The sequence below is a fragment of the Chlamydotis macqueenii genome, chromosome Z (assembly GCF_036417535.1).
Source record: "Chlamydotis macqueenii isolate bChlMac1 chromosome Z, bChlMac1.mat, whole genome shotgun sequence".
Classification (NCBI taxonomy): Eukaryota; Metazoa; Chordata; class Aves; order Otidiformes; family Otididae; genus Chlamydotis; species Chlamydotis macqueenii.
The window spans coordinates 56531417-56550564 of record NC_141593.1 but is presented as its reverse complement, the minus strand read 5'-3'; the positions used below and the strand labels follow the sequence as shown (position 1 = coordinate 56550564).

The window sequence follows — 19148 nt, the reverse complement described above, 5'->3', positions numbered from 1 at the left end:
AAGAAAGGTTTCACACATTTGACAATTTAAATGTCCTGCACTTTAAGAAAAAAAAAAAAGAGAGAAAAGCTCCAAGTGCTCATTTGCTGAGGTGATGATTGGTTGCTAGAAAAAATGAGAAGAAAGGTTTGCTCTTGAAGACATTTAAAAAACTATTCTGACATTCAGATAACAGCACTGTACAGCTGAATAGCAGCTGTACATCCTTTGTTACAGCATGCTATGCAAATTTCATAGAAAACTTACTTTGACATCCAGTTTGGACGTGGCATTTCAGCACTTGTTATCAGCTACTGAAATCTGTCAGGAGCACAGCTCCAGCTTCAGAGACTTCAGATCAGAGATGAAGAATAAAAAATAAAATTCAAAAAGTAATTTTTCTGGGTTTTTTTAACATTTTTCTCTTTTCTTTTCTTATTTTTCTGTTGGTAGAATGAAGCAGGTATTGTACTGTAGAAGGACTTTTATAGAGAACATTATTTCCAGGTTCATATAGCAATGACATAATATATTTTTCTGGTTTTATCTGCCAGTCTTGAGCTGTGAAGGTTTTTTAAATTATATAATATTATGAGAAGCTCAACATGAGGAGGCAATGCGCCCTTGCAGCCCAGAAAACCAACCACATCCTGGGCTGCATCAAAAGGAGCCTGGCCAGCTGGTCGAGGGAGGTGATTCTGCCCCTCTACTCTGCTCTGGTGAGACCCCACATGGAGTACTGTGTCCAGCTCTGGAGCCCCCAACATAAAAAGGACGGGGACCAGTTGGAGAGGGTCCAGGAGGGCCACAAAGACGATAAGAGGGCTGGAGCACCTCTCCTGTGAGGCCAGGCTGAGAGAGTTGGGGCTGTTCAGCCTGGAGAAGAGGAGGCTCTGGGGAGACCTTATAGCAGCCTTCCAGTACCTCAAGGGGGCCTACAGGAAGGACAGGGAAAAGCTCTTCAGTAGGGCCTTGTCCTGGTTCTGGCCAGGATAGAGTTAATATTTACCTGAGCTGGGTGGAGAACTGAAGCTGGTAGCCCCTATGGCTGGGATAGTTAACTAATTAGCTAACAGCTGGGGTTAATTTACCCAAATTAGCCAAAGGGCTATTCCATCCCATCTGACACCATGCTCAGTATATAAGTGAGGAGGGTGCTGAAGGGAGGCTCTCCTAGTTGGAAGAGACTGGATGTGGAGATCTGTTGTGAGCTATTATACTGTATTTGTGTTCCATCACTCTATTGTTTTCTTCTGTCATTACTGTTAAAGTTACTTTTTGTTCAATCTCAACCCGCGTGTTTGGGTTTGTTTTTTTTTTCCTGGTTTTCTTTTGTTTGTCAAATCTCCTCCTATTCTCTCGGAGAGTGGGGGGAGTGAGAGAGAGACTGCGTAGTCTGGTCCCCGTTGGGGCTGAACTACGACAGGCCTGTAGTGACAGGATGAGGGGTAATTATTTCAAAATAGAGGGAGGTAGATTTAGATTAGATATTAGGAAAAAATTTTTACACTGAGGGTGGGGGAACACTGGAAGAGGTTGCCCAGAGAGGTGGTGGATGTCCCATCCCTGGAAACATTCAAGGCCAGGTTGGACAGGGCTCTGAGCAACCTGATCTTGTTGGGGATGTCCCAGCTCCTTGCAGGGGCATTGGACTAGATGACTTTTAAAGGTCCCTTCCAACCCAAACCATTCTATGGTTCTATGATTCACAATAGTATCACAATAGTAACCACAACATACTAATTCTTTTCCAGCAGTATAATAGACTGTAACTGCTGCTCAGAGTTACCTCCACAGATCTAAACTGACTGTGATCTGTGAAGAATAGCTTGCAAACAGCTTTGAACAAGTAGTGATTCCTCAGCTCAAATGATACAACCCACCCAAACATGCAAAAGGATCAATAGGTCTACACCACACAGCATGCTGCCATGCTGATCCCCAGGGCTGCTACGGACAAGCTAGCTGGGATACCCAGAGCAGCATAGCCCGGTTAGTGCAGTGGTGTGGCTGGGCTACTAGGTGACAAGCTCACTTGGGTGTATCTCAATAGTGGTGTGTTGCACACGCAGGCTTTGCATGAAGTCTGCTGGTGCGAGGCTGAGCTGAAATGATCTCAGACCTGCAAGTCCTTGTTGATACAAAATGAAAGTTTGCAAAATGTATTTTCCCTGTGCAGTGGATTATAGGCCGCTATAAAAAAATGCAAAACATGTTTCCTCTTAAAGAAAGGTGGTCGGTCTCCTCTAAAACAGGTTTGAGATGCTGCATCTAGAAATTAAAAAAAAAAAAAAAAAAACCAAGTTTTTTTTTAATCAGAAAAATTGGACACAGCACTGTTAGTAAACCTGTTATGGAGCATTCCAGTGACAACTGACAGACAGTGTAAAGAAGACTTGTTAGTAAAAACAAATTGTTCAGCAATCAAGGCACATTAGCATAAGGCTAGTGGGAAAAAGCAAGAGGGAGAATGGCTTGAGTTGCAGGTGTAATGCAGTATAGGCAAAACTCTCCCATTATTTGGCTCACAGGAGGAAGGAGAAATGAACAAGAAGAAGTAAGTGTAAGTAAATGTTGAATTTATTCCTGGATACATCAAGCCATCTCACCACATTCATCATGACAATATTATGGAGCATTTACATAGAAGGAGAGAATAGGCAAAAGGAGTAAATGGTATAAAATCTTGGAAGCACAGGTAAGGATATATCCTGACACATTTGTAAACAAATTTATTTATTTGTGCAGATAAAAGTAACCTGCTAACAAAAACATCCTTTAATTCGCAGCGTCTTGTAAGTCGTTTTGCTTGGGGTTTGACCAAGGCTATTTAAAATATTCATTGTCAACATTACACATGCACATGTGCACAGACCACTCTGGAAGGGTTGTTCTGCTGTCTTGGTTTGAACTGTATTCAGGTCACCCTAGACCCTGTGGGACTGTGCCGTTGTTTACTGTCTAGCATCTCAGACATGATTTTCTCTGGAGACAGTTGCCCAGAAAGAGCCATTCGACAGAATGGAAACTCTCGACCAAGAAACCCCCAAGGGAACAGTTTGAAGGTCTCTGTACTAGCTGCTGAAAGGAAAAAAAAAATTATAATAATAGAACACCAGACCTCTCCTAATTGAAAGCGTGAATTGTTTGGTTTCAGTTTATTTGCTCATTTCTTTGCTTAGAGTGCCAAACCAGCATCCTTACAAATGCAGTGAACCCAGAAATTTCAGTTCAGAGATCTGCAGCTTGATAGAGGGAATTGGAAAGGGAGAGCTTTTCTTCTCCCGCCCCTTTGCAGCTTCAGTCTAATTGCTGCACCGGTGGAAGAACAAAGGCTCAGAAGAAATATCCACACACATCCACAGTGCGCAGCTGCTCGCTCTTAACATCTTGTAAACGGCACTGCAATGAAAAAAATAAAGCTCTCCCATTGTAGGAGGTAAGATTGCAATGTAAAATAAGGAGGGTATTCGGGCTGGTCACTGAAGGAGTATTCAGTGGTGACAAGTGATGCAGTATAATTAGTGAAGATCAGAAGAAAAGAAATTTTAAAGCCTTTCACATCAGGAAGGACCTGCTGGAGATGGTGCAACTTTTTATACGTGCTAGTGCTCACCCGGTCAAATCATAAAAGGGTGTCCTAAAACACTATATGGGCTCTCAAACTGCACTTACAGGCTGACGGGAGGAGTAATTTATTGCCTAAACTGATTTACTGTTGCTATTCATGACCAACAGAGTTTATGATTATTTAAGCATTTATTTAAAATTTGAAAGCTTTGAAAAATCTTTCATGCTAAACAAATTTTGAGCGGGAGTACACTGTGTGATTTCACTTATCAGCTATGAAACGATCTTACTAAAAGCCTACGCCTCCATAGGTCTTTTTCTCAGGGTCACTATTCACAATAGTGGTCATACAGTATCTGATCCCATTATATTTACCAAAAATCACACTTTTTGTCTGCAGTAGCATCTAGGATAGTTTTTGTTTTAACTGTGCAGAGACCTACTACTTTTGCTGGTTCTTTCTTCTCTCCTTCCCTGTAAGGGAAAATTAGAAAGCATTGAGCTCTAAATCACATCTTAAAACCATTTATTCCCGTACAGATAAAGGCACTCATGAGCATCTCCCCAGGATCTTTTTTTCTGGAGTTTCTAACCAGCAGCAATTTAACATTTTTCTCTTAAGCATGCAGGAAAAGGATTCACCTCAGAGGTGAAAAAGATTTCAAGTCAAATGTGTGGCATGTATAATAAATACTGGACAGCAAGGAGTTCATGAAAATGCTTATGCATTAGTAACATAAACTCAGCCAGACTGCAGGACAGGAACAAACAACTTCACACAGCAAAAGCAGCTAAACGCAGCTACATGCTAAAAACAAAAAGCATGATTGTTTGGTTTCAACAAATTGAAGAGTTCTAGGGTGCAGTCTCTGAACACATACTGCGTACATAGAGACTCACAGCTTTGAGAGTGAAATCCAAATGTTGGCTTTATTGCCATTAAGGCAAACAACAGTAGGTCAGCTTCGAAGAGTACAAAGGATTTGCTAGATGGTATGCAAAGAGGCAAAGGTATCTAACAGATGCAGTAAGAAGTCTTTCAACAAGTTAACATTAAGTTTTCAGATTTCTGGCCCCAGCAGCACCTGCACCACCTCTGCCCTTGGTGTGCCAGTGTGGGAACAACTAACTGCCCTGGCCCCGTGTGCTGACAGAGCAGGCAAGAAAGCGTGAGGAGGAAGCAATCGTTAGTGGACTTCATGTAACAACTTCATTAGAGCCAGGCTTTGACGAATACATCCCTCCTTGATCTCTTTAATCAAGTAACAGCCACTGGTGACAACGAAAGGAGTGCTCTAAACATGTGAGTGGCAGTGGCTGCATTGGCCAGCTGACCGAACTGTCAGAATTAAAAACATGAAATATTGACTGGAGCTATAATAGCTTTGTATTAATCATGGATCAAGGGCAGAAAAGGCACTGTGACACTGCCACAGCCTTTGGTAAAGTGCATATCACTCACAAACCCAGATGAATGTGTTTTCTGTGCCACACTTTGCCCAAGCATACAACAAAGATCAAACAGAAAAGAAAGAGGACAGACACCCAAACAAACCAAGGAAGAGAGACTACAGGTGAGGTAAATAGACCAGAATAGCTCCCTGGAGGAAATTAATTTTAAGAGTTTCAGTGATGATTTGGACATGTGGCGGATACAGGGCAGAAGGACTGCGTAACAGAAAGTACCAGCCAGAGACTACGGGGAGACAAAGATGGGCAGAAAAATGGAAGGTGCATCAGGAGCAGAAACAGACCAGGGAAGAGAAGCAAAACAAAAATAAATGAAGGATTTGTGGAGTACAGGGAAACATAGTACAACTGAAGTACGATGCAAGTGAAGACATCCAAGGAGGTGGTGGGGTAGGCCAAGCTGCAGAATATAAGTCCTTTAGCAAAGCTTCTCCTTCATGTGGACCGAGGGAGCAAGGCTGACAGAAATGCAAAGTGAGCAAATAACGTATTATAATTATTGCATGCACAGAGAATGCATCTTTAAATGTTTCAGGCAGTGACGGGGGAGGGCAATGTTCTGTTTTGACAGACTCTCCTTGCTTGAGACACACTGTCATCTTTGTGTAACGGCGGATACCACTAAAACTTGAAGAAACTGGTAGCCTAGAAAGCCTCTTCAAACCTTCCTCTGTACAGCAACTCTGGAAAGACAGCCATTAAAACTGTAACCTATTTAACTTAAATGGGTTAGCTCATTTAAATAGTGTCTCACAGAACAAACGTTTGAATTCTTATTTCAGCTTCTGCATGACCTTGGAGTGTCAGTGTGAATATATGAAGATGACGACAGGCTACAAGCTGCCTAACAAACAGTTTGTTGCAGCAAGTTGTTGTCAATGAGCCTGGTAAAAGCATATGACCTTCTCTGCATTATTCCGCGTCATTGAGATCTTTAAATCATGTCTGTATACACTCAGACTTCATTTTTTTGCCTTCATTGCAAGTAGCGACCATCAGGAAACGCTTAACTGTGATACCTCAGATCTACAGATTATCTCTGGTGCTATCTCATCCGCTTGAGGTCTCTCTCAAAAGGAAGAGTTTGTGTTGTGTGTTTGTGTTGTGTGTCTCTCTACTTGAGGGTGAAGCACAGGATTAATCCCTTTTAAATACATAAACAGAAAGGGATGTGAAATATTAAAGTGTTTCTTCATCTGTCATGTCACCAGAAAGCTTTTCTTGCCCCCTGTAGAATTTTATACTAAATGTATTTCAGCAAAGAACCAATGCAGTTGCTGTACCTATTCCTATATCTTTTTTCATATATAGGTATCTACCTAAGCAGGTATCTATTCCTAAAAGTGGCAGAAAACAGCAGTTGGAGTCAAAACCACACTTGTGAAAATAATCAAGAAAGCAATGTAATGTGCTCTGATGATAGGCAACATTTAACTTTCCATCCTATAACCAGAAAAACAGGACAGCAATCAGGGAACACTCCTTAGCCACCCTTCTTCAAAAGAAATCAGCACTAAAATCCCAAATGTCAAAGCACAGAGAGTTTGATGGTGTCCTGCAGGAGTAACATCAGAGGCAAGAGAAGGCGAAAGTAAAACTAGGCCAAAACCACCTATATTTGTGTACAATTCCAAATGCAGACAGCATTCCCTAGCTACTGAAAAAGTTTCTTCTGCTTCATGATCCATGCAGCTGACCTTGTATTACAGGGCTGCGTTGTCCCTGTACGCCTTCCAGCAGAAAGCTTAAGTGCAGATTTCACTTACCAGTCCGGGGGTCACAGAGGAGAACAATGGGAAACATTGAAAAAAGTCTCTGTAATTATAGCCCAAACACACAAGGCAATGAGCCTCTTCCACAGTATGTTGAAATTCTGTTTTCCGTGCCCTTTACAAAGGTCACCCTCCCTCCTTCCCTGAAAATTTAATGAGTTCTAACTAGCTTAGCTGAAGTGTCTCACCTTAGATTTGGGTATATAGTCACAAGCAGAGACAGGAGTGACTAGAGGTTTTCCCCCATCAATATTCTTCTAATAGGAAATCCAAAATTTCCTTTCCACTGAAGTGAGGGATAACATCATCTAGTTTAAGGCAGCATACCATGTACACATGACCCAGAAATATGTGATAGATTTTAATGGTCTTCAAATTAGATACAACATATACTTACAGTGACAAAAGTTTAGTATATTCTGATTAAAAGTTTCAGACCATATTTCCTTTCCAACTTTTCCTTCCTTCCAATGCATATACTATTTAAATAAGTTTATGTCAATTATTCTAATATGGACTTTTTTTTTTTTAATGAGTGAGGCATGTGGCACAGAAGGAAACAAAATTGAGACCAGGAGAAACGAAACACCTCTTGTTTCAAAAGAGATCTTCAATTTGCATAGCTCCTTATCACACAAAAAACACATTTGTGCAACAGCACCATCGGTGATAACAGCAGAGGTCATGAAGGAGTACTGTTTGTTCCTGCAGAATCAGAGAGGGACAATACATAACGGATTGTTTTTTTTCTGGGATCTACTGAGCTGATGGCCAATACTTCTCATATTCATGTTCTTGCCAAACAAGCAATAGCTATTTTAAAGATATCTGGTGGCAGACACTCAAAGCCAGGTTTTCAGGAGTGCTGAACATCCTTCCCAGCAGGAAGCAACAGGACCTGCAGGCACTTGGCCTCTCTAAAAAGCAGAGCCGTACATTTCAGTAGATTCTCTCACTGTGCTATTATAACAAGCTAAAGTAGGTCACAATTTCTACATACGTTGTCAGTGACCTTTTATTATTAGGTGTTATTTTCAATGGCATAACATTTTTTTTCCCCAAAAGCTGAATTTACTGCAGTTAACATAGAGAACATATATATGCATATAGCATATTTTAATATCTATTGAATGCCTACATAAAATAATGAAAAAGAACCATAAACATTAGCAGCCCTTGCTGGAGTATAAGTGTGCCTCCTGAAAAGCTTAATTATCATATCCTTAAAGCTTTATTTAGTCTCAGGGAATATAGGAAACTGATAATGACCTAAACACAACAACTGGTCAAAGCTAAACTGTCTTTTTTTCAAAATGCAGCACTTGTCCCTGTGGGTACAATCTGAATAGTGACCGAGATATGCTACTGTTAGAGAGTACAGCCTGCTCATCAGGGCACTTGCAACTGTGAAATGTTGCTGTGGATGGAGAGACATCAGTAAAAACGTCATGAACAAATACATTCAAATGCTGCCTCACTCATCAGTGAGGGATCAGAGATGTTAAAATGCAATGCAAGTTTTTCACACACATTGCCAAGCCATCTGCCAATAAGCAGTAGAATTGAAGGCAAGAGTTCAAAGGTGGAACAAGATGATAAATGCAATGGTAAATCTTCCTTCCATTTTTGACCAACAGAGAAAAGACCTCAGTTACAAAGACCACAATTTTGCATGGAATGGCACCTCACACTTACCTACCTGTCACATGCTCTGAGACCAGAGTTCTGTATTGTAGGTTATATAAAGCCTTCCATTCTTCTCTGCAGAACTTCTACTTTGTCCTTCTTTTTCTGTTTATTGTTATGATTAAAGGAGGAGAAATCCTGGTACGTGCAAGAGCATATGTTTGCATGAAAGCTATCTAATTAATTGCTTGAATAGCTGTAGGCAGAGTTGATGAGCACTAGTAGAACAGATAGGAATTAAATCCAAGTCTGAAGGGATTATGTTTGGAGGAAATCAATGTTTCCTGTAGATATATCTTTAGGCTTTGCAGCTATTATTTGCATAGTGGATTTAAAATAGATCATTCACAATGTGTTCACATTTAATTCTCAACTACTTCATGGAAATGTTCAACTCAGGAGACAGGGCAGATTTTAAGTGCCCTTTCGATGCAGACTACTGTTGTGTATTAGATCCAGATATATGGCAACCTTTGCCAAATCCTTCACTATTGATAGCTCTTCTGAGATCAAAGTGAAATCAGTTTTTCACAAATTTGTTCTTTTCCTTCATGACTGCTGTTGATGGTTCTCGTGGAATGATGCATGAAAAGACGGGCTGAAAAAATCCTGACCCCAAAGAACCGGCCTCTCCAGAATAAGGTGTTTTGAAATGCAGCATCACCTTTCCTGAAGACGGATGGAGAGGAAAGATATTATCGTAGCATGTTGCTGGTACATCTTAGTAGCAAACTAAACTATTTTCTACTCAGTTGTTCTTGTCAGCAAGTTAGGTATGGAGCCCAGAGTCCTTATGTTGCCGGAGCACAGACTGCAGAGGTCACAGTATGCCTGGCAATCCACAAAGAGAAATGAAGTCAATTCCTCTACCCTTTCACTTTGGCAGCATAGAGTACTACAGTACACTTGCATAAAGACTGCGGAGCAATGTAAGATTTTCACCCAGAGAATGTGACTTTCTCTTGATGAACAGTGTTTTTCTTCCAAGTCCGTTATCACACTGGTCTGAACATATTCTGTTATAGGCAAATTAATAAAAATATTTTGTGATTTTAATATCCATCTTTTAGAAACACTCTTTTCAGAACACAGAATGTTTGCCATGTCCCAAATCTTATGTCTTGTATCTACAGCTATTGATTTATGGACTTTCTATTAAAATTGGCAACCAAGCATCTCATGTTATGTTCTGAAATAGAGGGAGAATACTACGAGTTATTTTATTAAACACTCTGTGTTGAGTAATATATTTTTAAGTATTATGGAGAGCATTTTAAAACAAAAATCACAACGGCTGTACTCAGTTATCTAGGAGACGCCATATCTGTAAATAAGTTCTCAATTATAGAGATGAAAAAATCTTTACAAATGTCAGTAGTTAACTCTGTGTTTGTTACAACTAGATTTAGGATAAATTCTGCAGTGGAATAATGTATAAAACTGTCAGAGCTAAATGGACAATAATATATTACATAATGGCAAGTCTCTCCACACTAACAGCAAGAGTAACAGGCAAATAAAGAACTGTAAAATGCGAAGGAACATACTAGGAAAGAAAAGCGTCCAGAGAAGGAGAAGAGATCAACTCCTAGGCAAAAGATACCTCTTCCTCCATTTGTGTTTTAATTCTAAGCATAAGAGAGAATTAAACTCTCCTAATCATATACTTGTTTTTTTTTTAAAAATGAAGTTTTAGCTATACATCTCCAAACATATAAAACATAAGGATCTCTGAATTTTGCACCACAGAGATTTCAAATAGCATGCCATCTATATGTTGTAAAAGTTAGAGAGAAAACAAGATACCTCTGTGCTTGTTTTATTTATGCTCTCTTCACGAAAATGAATACTATAATTTCTCCATCCAACATCAAACCCCAACTTTTTAATACACATTGAACTCAATAAGTGACAAACCTCCAGAAGCTGTTGCGTGCAGGGAATCAATATTTCCAACATTGTCAGTATAGGGCCAGGGGCTGTTCAGCACTTGCATCAATTACCTGGAAGTGAAAAAATACAAGGTAGATAATACAAAAACTGGCAGAGTGGTACATGCTGGTGTACACAAACAATAGAATTTCAGTAGAGTCAAATCTAGGACAAGCCAGAACAGTGACAACAACACCAGGATCACAGTGGGCAAGAAACTGAGACCACAGTGGTGTAAAACTGAGACCAAAAAAGAAGTTGGGTAGGAAGTTGGGTATCACTCAGGAAGGAACACAAAGGTTTTCCCCTTTTTATTGTACTTTGTTGAGAGTAACAGCCAAGTAATGCATTCAATCCTTGCTGCACTTCTTAATATGAAATATCACAGAGAGGCTGCCAAAATTAAGGCAATACTTGGAAAAGTGACCTATTTGTAACAGAGTTCACTTAATTAAAAAAAAAAACAACACAATAAGTTATGAAAACTTATTGAAGAACTATTTGGTTTCAAATTGCTGGGCTGGTGAATGAAGTGAAGAGCGGGAGGTCCCCACTCTGGGAGATACTGAATTTCTGTAGTCAAATGCCATCCTGATGGCAATGTAGTCCAGAAGAACTTTACAAAGGCAAGTGAGCCAAAAGGTGACAGAAGAGCTTCAGCAAAGATAAATGTACAATGATGCCTATATAGAAAAATAATCTAGGTCTTGCTGTGAAATGGTAAGCTCAGATTTGGCAGTTACAACTCAGGAACAAGATCTTGGAGTCATCACTGAAAGATCTCTAAAAGCTTTGGCTCCATGTCCAGTGGCAGTTAAGAAACGCAAGAAAATGTCAGCCAGCATCAAAAAGCAATGAGACACATGGTTTTATCCATTTTACTGCTATCCAAACCCTTGGCACAGTCACACCTTGAATGCTACAGGCTGTTCAGACCTCTGCAACTTAGTAAGGTGGTAGAGGAGTCAGAGGAAAGGCGCTGAGATTGGTGACTAAAGAAATGGAGCAGCTATCTCCCCAGGAGTACTCGCTTTGCCAGGCAAGAAGGTGGAGGAGGGATATGATAAAGATTTACAAAATCATAGAGGCAGCAGATAAAAGCAATGCAGAACCATTACCACATCTCACAAAACCCAACTAGGGCACATCCAGTGAAACTGGGAGACCAGTTTAAAACACACAGAAGTAAGTAGAATTTTTTTTTTATACTGGGTCTAGTGAGTATCTGGAACTTACAGATGGTCAGGGAGGTGGACAGTGTCAGCCGGTTCAAAGAGGTACAAGGCAAATTTATGGACCACAGGTCCATCAAAGAGATACTGGTGGGAAAGGCATGAGTATCTCTTCTAATATCCTTAAATGGTGACTGTGGATGTTGGGACAGTACAAGGGGCATGGACTGCAGATAGTAACCAGGCTTGCACTCACTCATCCTAAAACATCTCCAGAAACGCAGTGCAGATACAGATGGATCATTAGTATAACCCAGCAAGACTTTCTCATCTGGCCTTTGATAAGATGTGCTCAGCAAGGTTTATTCTAACCTTTTATACCCTCAAAACTGCCATATAATAACCAGTAATGAAAACTCAGGCTGCTATCAGATTTTTTTCTTGAAAGTATGGATTTGCCCAAAATTACTCTGCTGCACGACCTGAAACAGTGACACATTTTCTAAGAATAAAAAAAAAAAAAAGCAATACTGTTAAAAGTCAGCTATTCTATGGCTTTGCAACACTGGAAATCTGCATGATATGCAGTAGCACAGGGAGAACAGAAGATTGCTGCCTCCAGGTGAAGCTCAACATTTTATTTTTTTACCAAAGATAAAAGTAAAACAACAATCTTGACATTTAAAACATATACTTACTGGCCATCAAAATTCTTGCTTTAATATCACAAATGACATACATAATAGGTACATATGGCCATTCATACACACTGGAAAATTATCATTTCAGACCGGCAGATAAAATTTTATAACTGTATTTTATTTTGCTACGTATACAAATACAATACAGCAGGACTAATGCCTATCTATACACTTCTTTTGCTTTTCGCTCTCTTTCACCTAATAGAATCAGTTTAATTAGCAGCACCAACGAGCAGACTGCTGAAAACCAGGTAGCATGTCTCAGATAAAAAGCAGAAATCAGCTGCCAGGCAATGGCTCACTAAAACACACTTCAGTGAAAAGTCAAATAAAGGCAAATATTATTTGAAAAATAATTTTAAAACCATTTCAAGACACATCACACAAATATAGAGGCTCCACTTTAAAATTACATGTATCCCATTCCCTTCGTCAGTGCCAATACTGTTAATCTTCTACATCAAGGAGATCCTTTCACGAATATTAATGTTAATATATGCAACATGCAATGCATCTTATCAGCCTGACAGAGAAATTTATAAGCAGCATGACTTATTTCTTACACATGTTCTTATCTGTATGCTAATTAAAAACCTAATCTAAATCAATTTAATAGCAAACCAAAAATATATATTGCAATACAGTGAGGGAAATACACTTTAAAGTGGTTCTATAGCCAGTAATTTCCTAGCATGCTTTACGATGGATTTTTTTTCTGTTATATATGGAACTGCAAAAGTCTTTGTTCAAGCAAGATATTAACAGTAGCTTTACTTATTAATATAGTATTTGTTCAGTTTTATTAGATGCTCCTGTTCGGATGTAAGTTATAGAAAAACATGGTAATTAAGCCCTACTTTGTATCATCATACTAGTCCTGCCTAGGTAGGATGTTTTGAAGTATTTCGTCCTTTTGAGAGCTTTATTCCTTTCCTCTTAGTCTGAAATGTATTATTTTTACTGTGACTATGTTCACACACAATGTAGACACTAACCAGACATTTCTCCATATTTTCTCAAAACAGATACAACCCCTACTAGTGCAGGTCTCCTACATATTCATCAAACAGATGAGTTTAAGAGTTGACTTAACAATGTATGAAAGAGCTTTATTATCTCAGCCTCATTTAAACTTCTATATCTATCTTGAGTCTTTCCATGACACATTTTATATTAAGTGTTCAGATTTTTTTCCTGATAAGATTACATACTCAGTGGGAACAAAATTCCAATTGTAAGGACATGCACTTCTATTTATGTGCCTCAATTCTTCCCTCTCAGCAGTCAGAACAAGTTTATCTGTATGCCAGATCTACATCTGCTAGTGTTAATGTTGGTGTGCTCCAGACCTCAGGCCCTACACAGGTGATAATAAATCACCTCAGGGATAACCCAGATCATTAGGCCAGGAAGGCACCACATCTCCATTTGCTGACAGTGCAACAATAAATTTCACATCCATTCAGGATGAAACAAATGCTAGGCACAAGACAAGAGTCCTAGCCCTCGATCATGCTGGGTGTGCACAAGAGTGATTAAACAATGGATACAACCTTCTGTGGGCTTCACACTCTTCTGACTCCTCATACAGACATGTCCTAGTCATTTCACCTTGGCCGAAGGGTTTTGAGTACATACCTGCATCAACAGGAAAAACAAACTGATTTAAGTCCAAAGCAAATATATTTAGCTAGCTATTTCAGCTTTCAATTTAAAAAAAAAAAATTATTTTTAATATATGTAACAGAAAGAACCCAGGAAACAATTATAATCCGAACACAGAAAGATACGTGGCATGATCACAGAATAGTTTGTTCAGAGTAGTGAAGACAGTCCTACTATATAGGATTTTTTCCAGTTGATCTGGAAAAACACTTTTCAACCAAACTTCTAACTTCCAAAATATGTGTATTTAACTGTAAAAAATACTTTAAAAATTCATTTGGATTTCAGATTTTTTTAATCAAAAGGGACATTTAAAAAAGGGGAAAAAAAAGCCTTTACATTTTCATTTTTCAATTAGAAAGCTCAGTATTTAATTTGTAAAATATTTAAATGTTATTTAAAATTTTTAAGCAAAATTATCTGAAGTGAACATTTAATTCAATGAAGAATTTTTTTTTTTTTTTGGTCTGGTCTGTGAATAGTAAAGAAAAATAAAGAACAGCCCTCTACTTGGATGCTACAGGAAGTTATTTATATCCAGAGTATTCAGTACTCTATGAATCTCACACTCAGCTTTCTACTTATTAAAATCTGAGAACATGCCCTTAAGACTATATTTCAGCTCTTCATCTCATTAACCACTCCACTGGACTTTGATTTAAATCAGATAGGAAAACCTCTGTTCTGGGGATCCTAATGGAAGCAGGCATTTCCCACCTAAACATTTACAGGCATGAAACAGTGCCTAGTGAAAAGCTTTGTGTTCCTTTAACACCTTACCCCAAGTCAGAACCAATGTTCAAGAGCACCTTCTGGCTTTCCACCTAAAGCCACTGCGTGCCTCACCCTAGCTGTACACATGGCATTCATCATTATTATTTTGCCGCGGTTCTGCCTGCAGACCCACATTTGCATGCCCCACTTCTCCAGCAGTGATGTGAACAAGGGACCCGAGTGCCCTGTGCTCGCCGAAAGCTCAGGTACACTGCACATCTCCAGGAGGCCTTTGCTTTTCCCTTTGCCTCCTCCCTTCCAGATTCTCTGTGAACCCCCTAGACACTTCCTTCTGGTTTTGGAAATCCCCTGCAATTCCCACCTGATGAGCTCCCTGCCAGGGTTCCACGTTGGGGCTCAAAGTGCTCTGTTGTCCCACTTTCAAAAAAAAGTTGTCCCTCACTTGACGCTCACTCCCATGCTACGGGTTTTATATGCTTCTTCTTTCTTTTAAGCACTACTTTACTCCCGCCCTGCTCACTTTTTCTCCTCTTGCCAGGACTGTATTTGATCCCCTCTTTCTAAATATTCTGTATTTTGTTTAAGTACAAGTTCTCTATGTGCTTGCATAACATATTTGGTCCCACGCCAAAGGTGCCATTTTCTCCCAGGCCTCCCTTGTCACTGTTGCCACTGGTTTGGCTCCTGCATAAGCGAGGACTCCCTGGGCACAGGACAACACGCTTCCTTCCCTGTTACAGATTTCCCGCTTCCTATTTCATACCTTATCTTTCTACTCAGGCAAAATCAACAAAATGCTTCACAGTGCCAACATTTCAGCATTGCATCAACACTCTTCTGGCCTTGCAGAGGAAAACGGGGATGGGGAGTAGGTGGGCCGATTAGGCCCCTGTTTTCTGACCACTGATGGAACTCCTGTTATCCAGTCTGCTGCCAGGTGACACACACAGAAGCAGTCAAAAGACATTAGACTAACTGCATTCTGAGTCCTCAGCCCTTGACCACAAAGCAGAAGGTGGCAGTCCATATCTTATGCATTAGCAGATATTCTCAGCTAGCAGGGGAACTAATTCAAAAATCGAAACTGAATAAAAATAAGATGTTTCCTTTTTATGACAGTGGACTTGAGTAAACAAAATTTTCAATGTGACCTTTGTTCTGATATATCCTGGCCAAAAATCTTCAACTTTCAAGCTCAATCCTGAGGTGTTTATTATCCAGGAAAGACGCAATTATTAACAATTTAACAGGAAACGCAAGTTATAATTATACAAAGAAGTCTAGTAATTACATCTTTGGAGACATAATTGGCCTAAAAATAAGGGTGATACTTTAGCTGGAAGAAATGCTACACTGAAGGAGTGAAATTAATTGTGGTTTTACAGATGATTTATTACAAGGGAGCATACCATTTTATGCAATGTACCCGTAAAGGCACTATAACACCATTAAGGAATAAAACAATAATATAATAACACAAAAACAATAATATAACATGGTCTTAAGCAATAATTGATACGGGAAATAATCTAAAAACTCACTGTGATGTGGGAGAAAGAGTGACATCTATTACATCTATTTGGCTTTTTTTTTTTTCAACTCACTTAACTTTTACCATTGTACCATATCGAGGATTTTAATTCTGTTTGCACAAGTATCTCCTGTTCATTAAAAAAAAAAAAAAAAAAAAAAAGACATCAAAAAACAAGTGCTACAACTGAGATGAGAAACCATTATTAAGAAGCTGTTGAAAACAAAAATTCTTACTTCTAATACCCAGGCCAAAATACTTCAGGCCTTTCTAGAGAAACAATTTTCCTTCACATTTAATAAATCAAAATAAGCTTGCTCTTACTTGTATGTTTCCTTAATGCTTCTGATTTCTAGATTAAACAGGTGGAAGAGAAAGTTGAGCATCCATCTCCGATACCTGAACTGAAGAGTCAACTTCCTCCTGCCCAGCCAGGCCACAGCATCCTGGTTCGCCATTCCTCCATATTTTTTGGAACAGAAAAACATTCATCTCGGGAATTCTCCAGCCTTCACTAAATATGCTGTATTCAACCCTCAGTTCCCCAGAAAAACATTTCAGCTGGTGATCAGTAGTCCGTCTAACAACTCCCCCACATTTTCTTGTTCCCAAGTCCTAACTGAATTTGCAGTGCATCTCAGATATTCTCAAGTCACAAGTGAAGCGGTTTTGAACTGCCTCATACTTCACTGATAGAAACATTTAAAGAAGAGAGAGGAGTAACTGCATTCTGACATAAGAACCACGCTGGCATAAGACCAGCACAAAACACTACTGTAACATGTAATCATCTTGAACTTCCTTCAGCTGGGTTACCATGCAGCTGTGTCCGCACACACAGGAATTGTGCAACTAAATCAACGTCAGCAGGGTTTCACGCTGTGCAACACCTCCAGAGAGTGTGTTTAAACTCTGGACGTGAAGACAGAAAGCGTTGGACTGGAGTATCTGGACTCATTTCATCTGAAAGGGCCTGAAAACTTCCACTCTGTAGAAAAATATATTTCAGCTTCTAGTCCCAAACACAGGCAAAAACAAACATCCAAGGAAAGAAACATCGATCTTTTAGCACATCTGTTTATTCCAGTTATTTTTAAAAATGCCTCTTAGCAGTTTTGAAATTAATTAGCTATACATGTGAAAACACATCAGCCACAGAAAATTCATATTTGGCTATTAAAAATCAACAAGTATTACTGTATCACTTCCTTCCCCCTTGCTTTATTTCAGGTTTCTCCTCTTACTAATCAACCCACAATACTACTTAGCATATGCTTTATGCTAATGCACATTATCTACCTTACAGACTCATTTCCAGTTCAGATCCTTATAAAATCATGGTGCTTATTTTGATGAGGCAAGTGACAACTTGAATCAGTTTATTTATTATATTAAAGTGCCAAAAGAAAAATGTAATATTCATTGCCATTATATTGGTTTTAGTTGTCATTATAGATCTCTGATTTCATAAGTCACAGGTTCCTGTACCATTATGTGCTGTACTTTAAAGTTTGCAACAACTTGGTGCCACGTATTTGTTATACAGTCTTGTTTATATTATCACAGCACTTTGGAGCAGTTGTAATGTTTCAGGAATATACTGTTCCTCTACAGTAATTCTTAAGCTAAGCTAAACATACCTTGCCTCTATAACCTTTCTTCACAAGTTAACAGTTCAACAATTCAACAGTTTTTTTTCTTTCTTGGAATTCTAATAACTCTTCATTGCCCTATAGGTGAAACTTGGATGCATGCTATGTTCAAGACAGAGATTGGTTTAGTTTCATTATTATAACACATTGTTTAACTAAACTTGATTCAGTCGAGAAATAACTATATTTTTCTGTTATTAGTCACATGTTTGAATATACGCTTTTGAGGCACGAATCATGAGGGTGAGAGATGAGCTGACGTGGATTGTTAATAAAGCTAAATGGCACAAGAGACATTTCTGATTGAGTTGTTTTTAAAAATAGATTCCCATCATTGCATTTTTTTCTGCCATTTAGACATTGGCTTTTTAGAGCACAAATGCAGAAATCAAAATCTCTTTCATTCAATGAGTGCAGATGTGGAATTATATGCCACCTCATTGCTTTTGTAAAGCTCCATCCTGCCTACATCTGTGAACATTTGCCTAATTAGAAATTCCTAGTACACAAAAAAAAACCAGCAAGAGTTTGCTCTGAAAAAATAAAGTTCACTTTCCAAGGGAAAGGAGATTTCTTATAAAGTTCTCTAAGTCCTATTAAAAAGAGTTGCTACTAGCATTAAACCAATAACATTTCAGAGTTCTTTTTGCCTCCTCCCCTCAACTGATGTAATTTCCCTCAAGCTGATTTCGCCATTGCACACTTCCTGTCTGTAGTTATTTTGCACTTCATCTTCAGAAAAAAAAAAAAAACTACTATAGAGTTCAAGACCAAAAAATAATATTTCCATATTAGTACTAATAATTCATGAAAAGATGTTATCAAGGTGAAAGACAGGATACCTCTGGAAAACCCTAGAATCAGCACTACATGAGTACGGATACTATGATTTTAGCCAAATGAATATAAAATAATTAACACAGATCAACTTTTGATAAAGTGGCCTTGCTGAAAGAATTAAGTTCTGACTAAACTCTCTTACAGAGGGAGTATTCATTTTTTCCACTCAACACAAAGCAATCATTTTATAAGGAAAATTGAGTCTTGTATAAGGCAAACTAAATAAGATGCCAAAAGAACTCTGACCCTTTGAATTATCAAGATTTTTTCCTTCTTACTCACCACCCACAGCAATATCATCAGGTACCTAGAAAATATATGGTTTAAATAATATCAAGTAAACAATAAAACAACAAAATAAAACAAAAATTAAACCCTTTTTTGAGCTGCTTCCAGTTCTCTGCCCTCCAGCCAGAAAGCTTATTTCACCCAAAAAAGAAAAG

At 38.8% G+C, this 19148-nt stretch overlaps 1 protein-coding gene across 1 annotated transcript in view; it reads right to left on the bottom strand.

Annotated features, from left to right (window-relative positions):
- Nucleotides 1–2537: 2537 nt before the first annotated feature.
- Nucleotides 2538–19148, bottom strand: part of MACIR (macrophage immunometabolism regulator) — a 41880-nt gene continuing 25269 nt past the window's right edge. The window contains exons 2-4 of the transcript XR_015261438.1: nucleotides 10395–10480; nucleotides 8491–9308; nucleotides 2538–3381 (exon numbers count right to left, since the gene is read on the bottom strand). The gene's annotated coding sequence lies outside the window, so the exon portion shown is untranslated. The remainder of the gene's footprint in view (nucleotides 3382–8490; nucleotides 9309–10394; nucleotides 10481–19148) is intronic.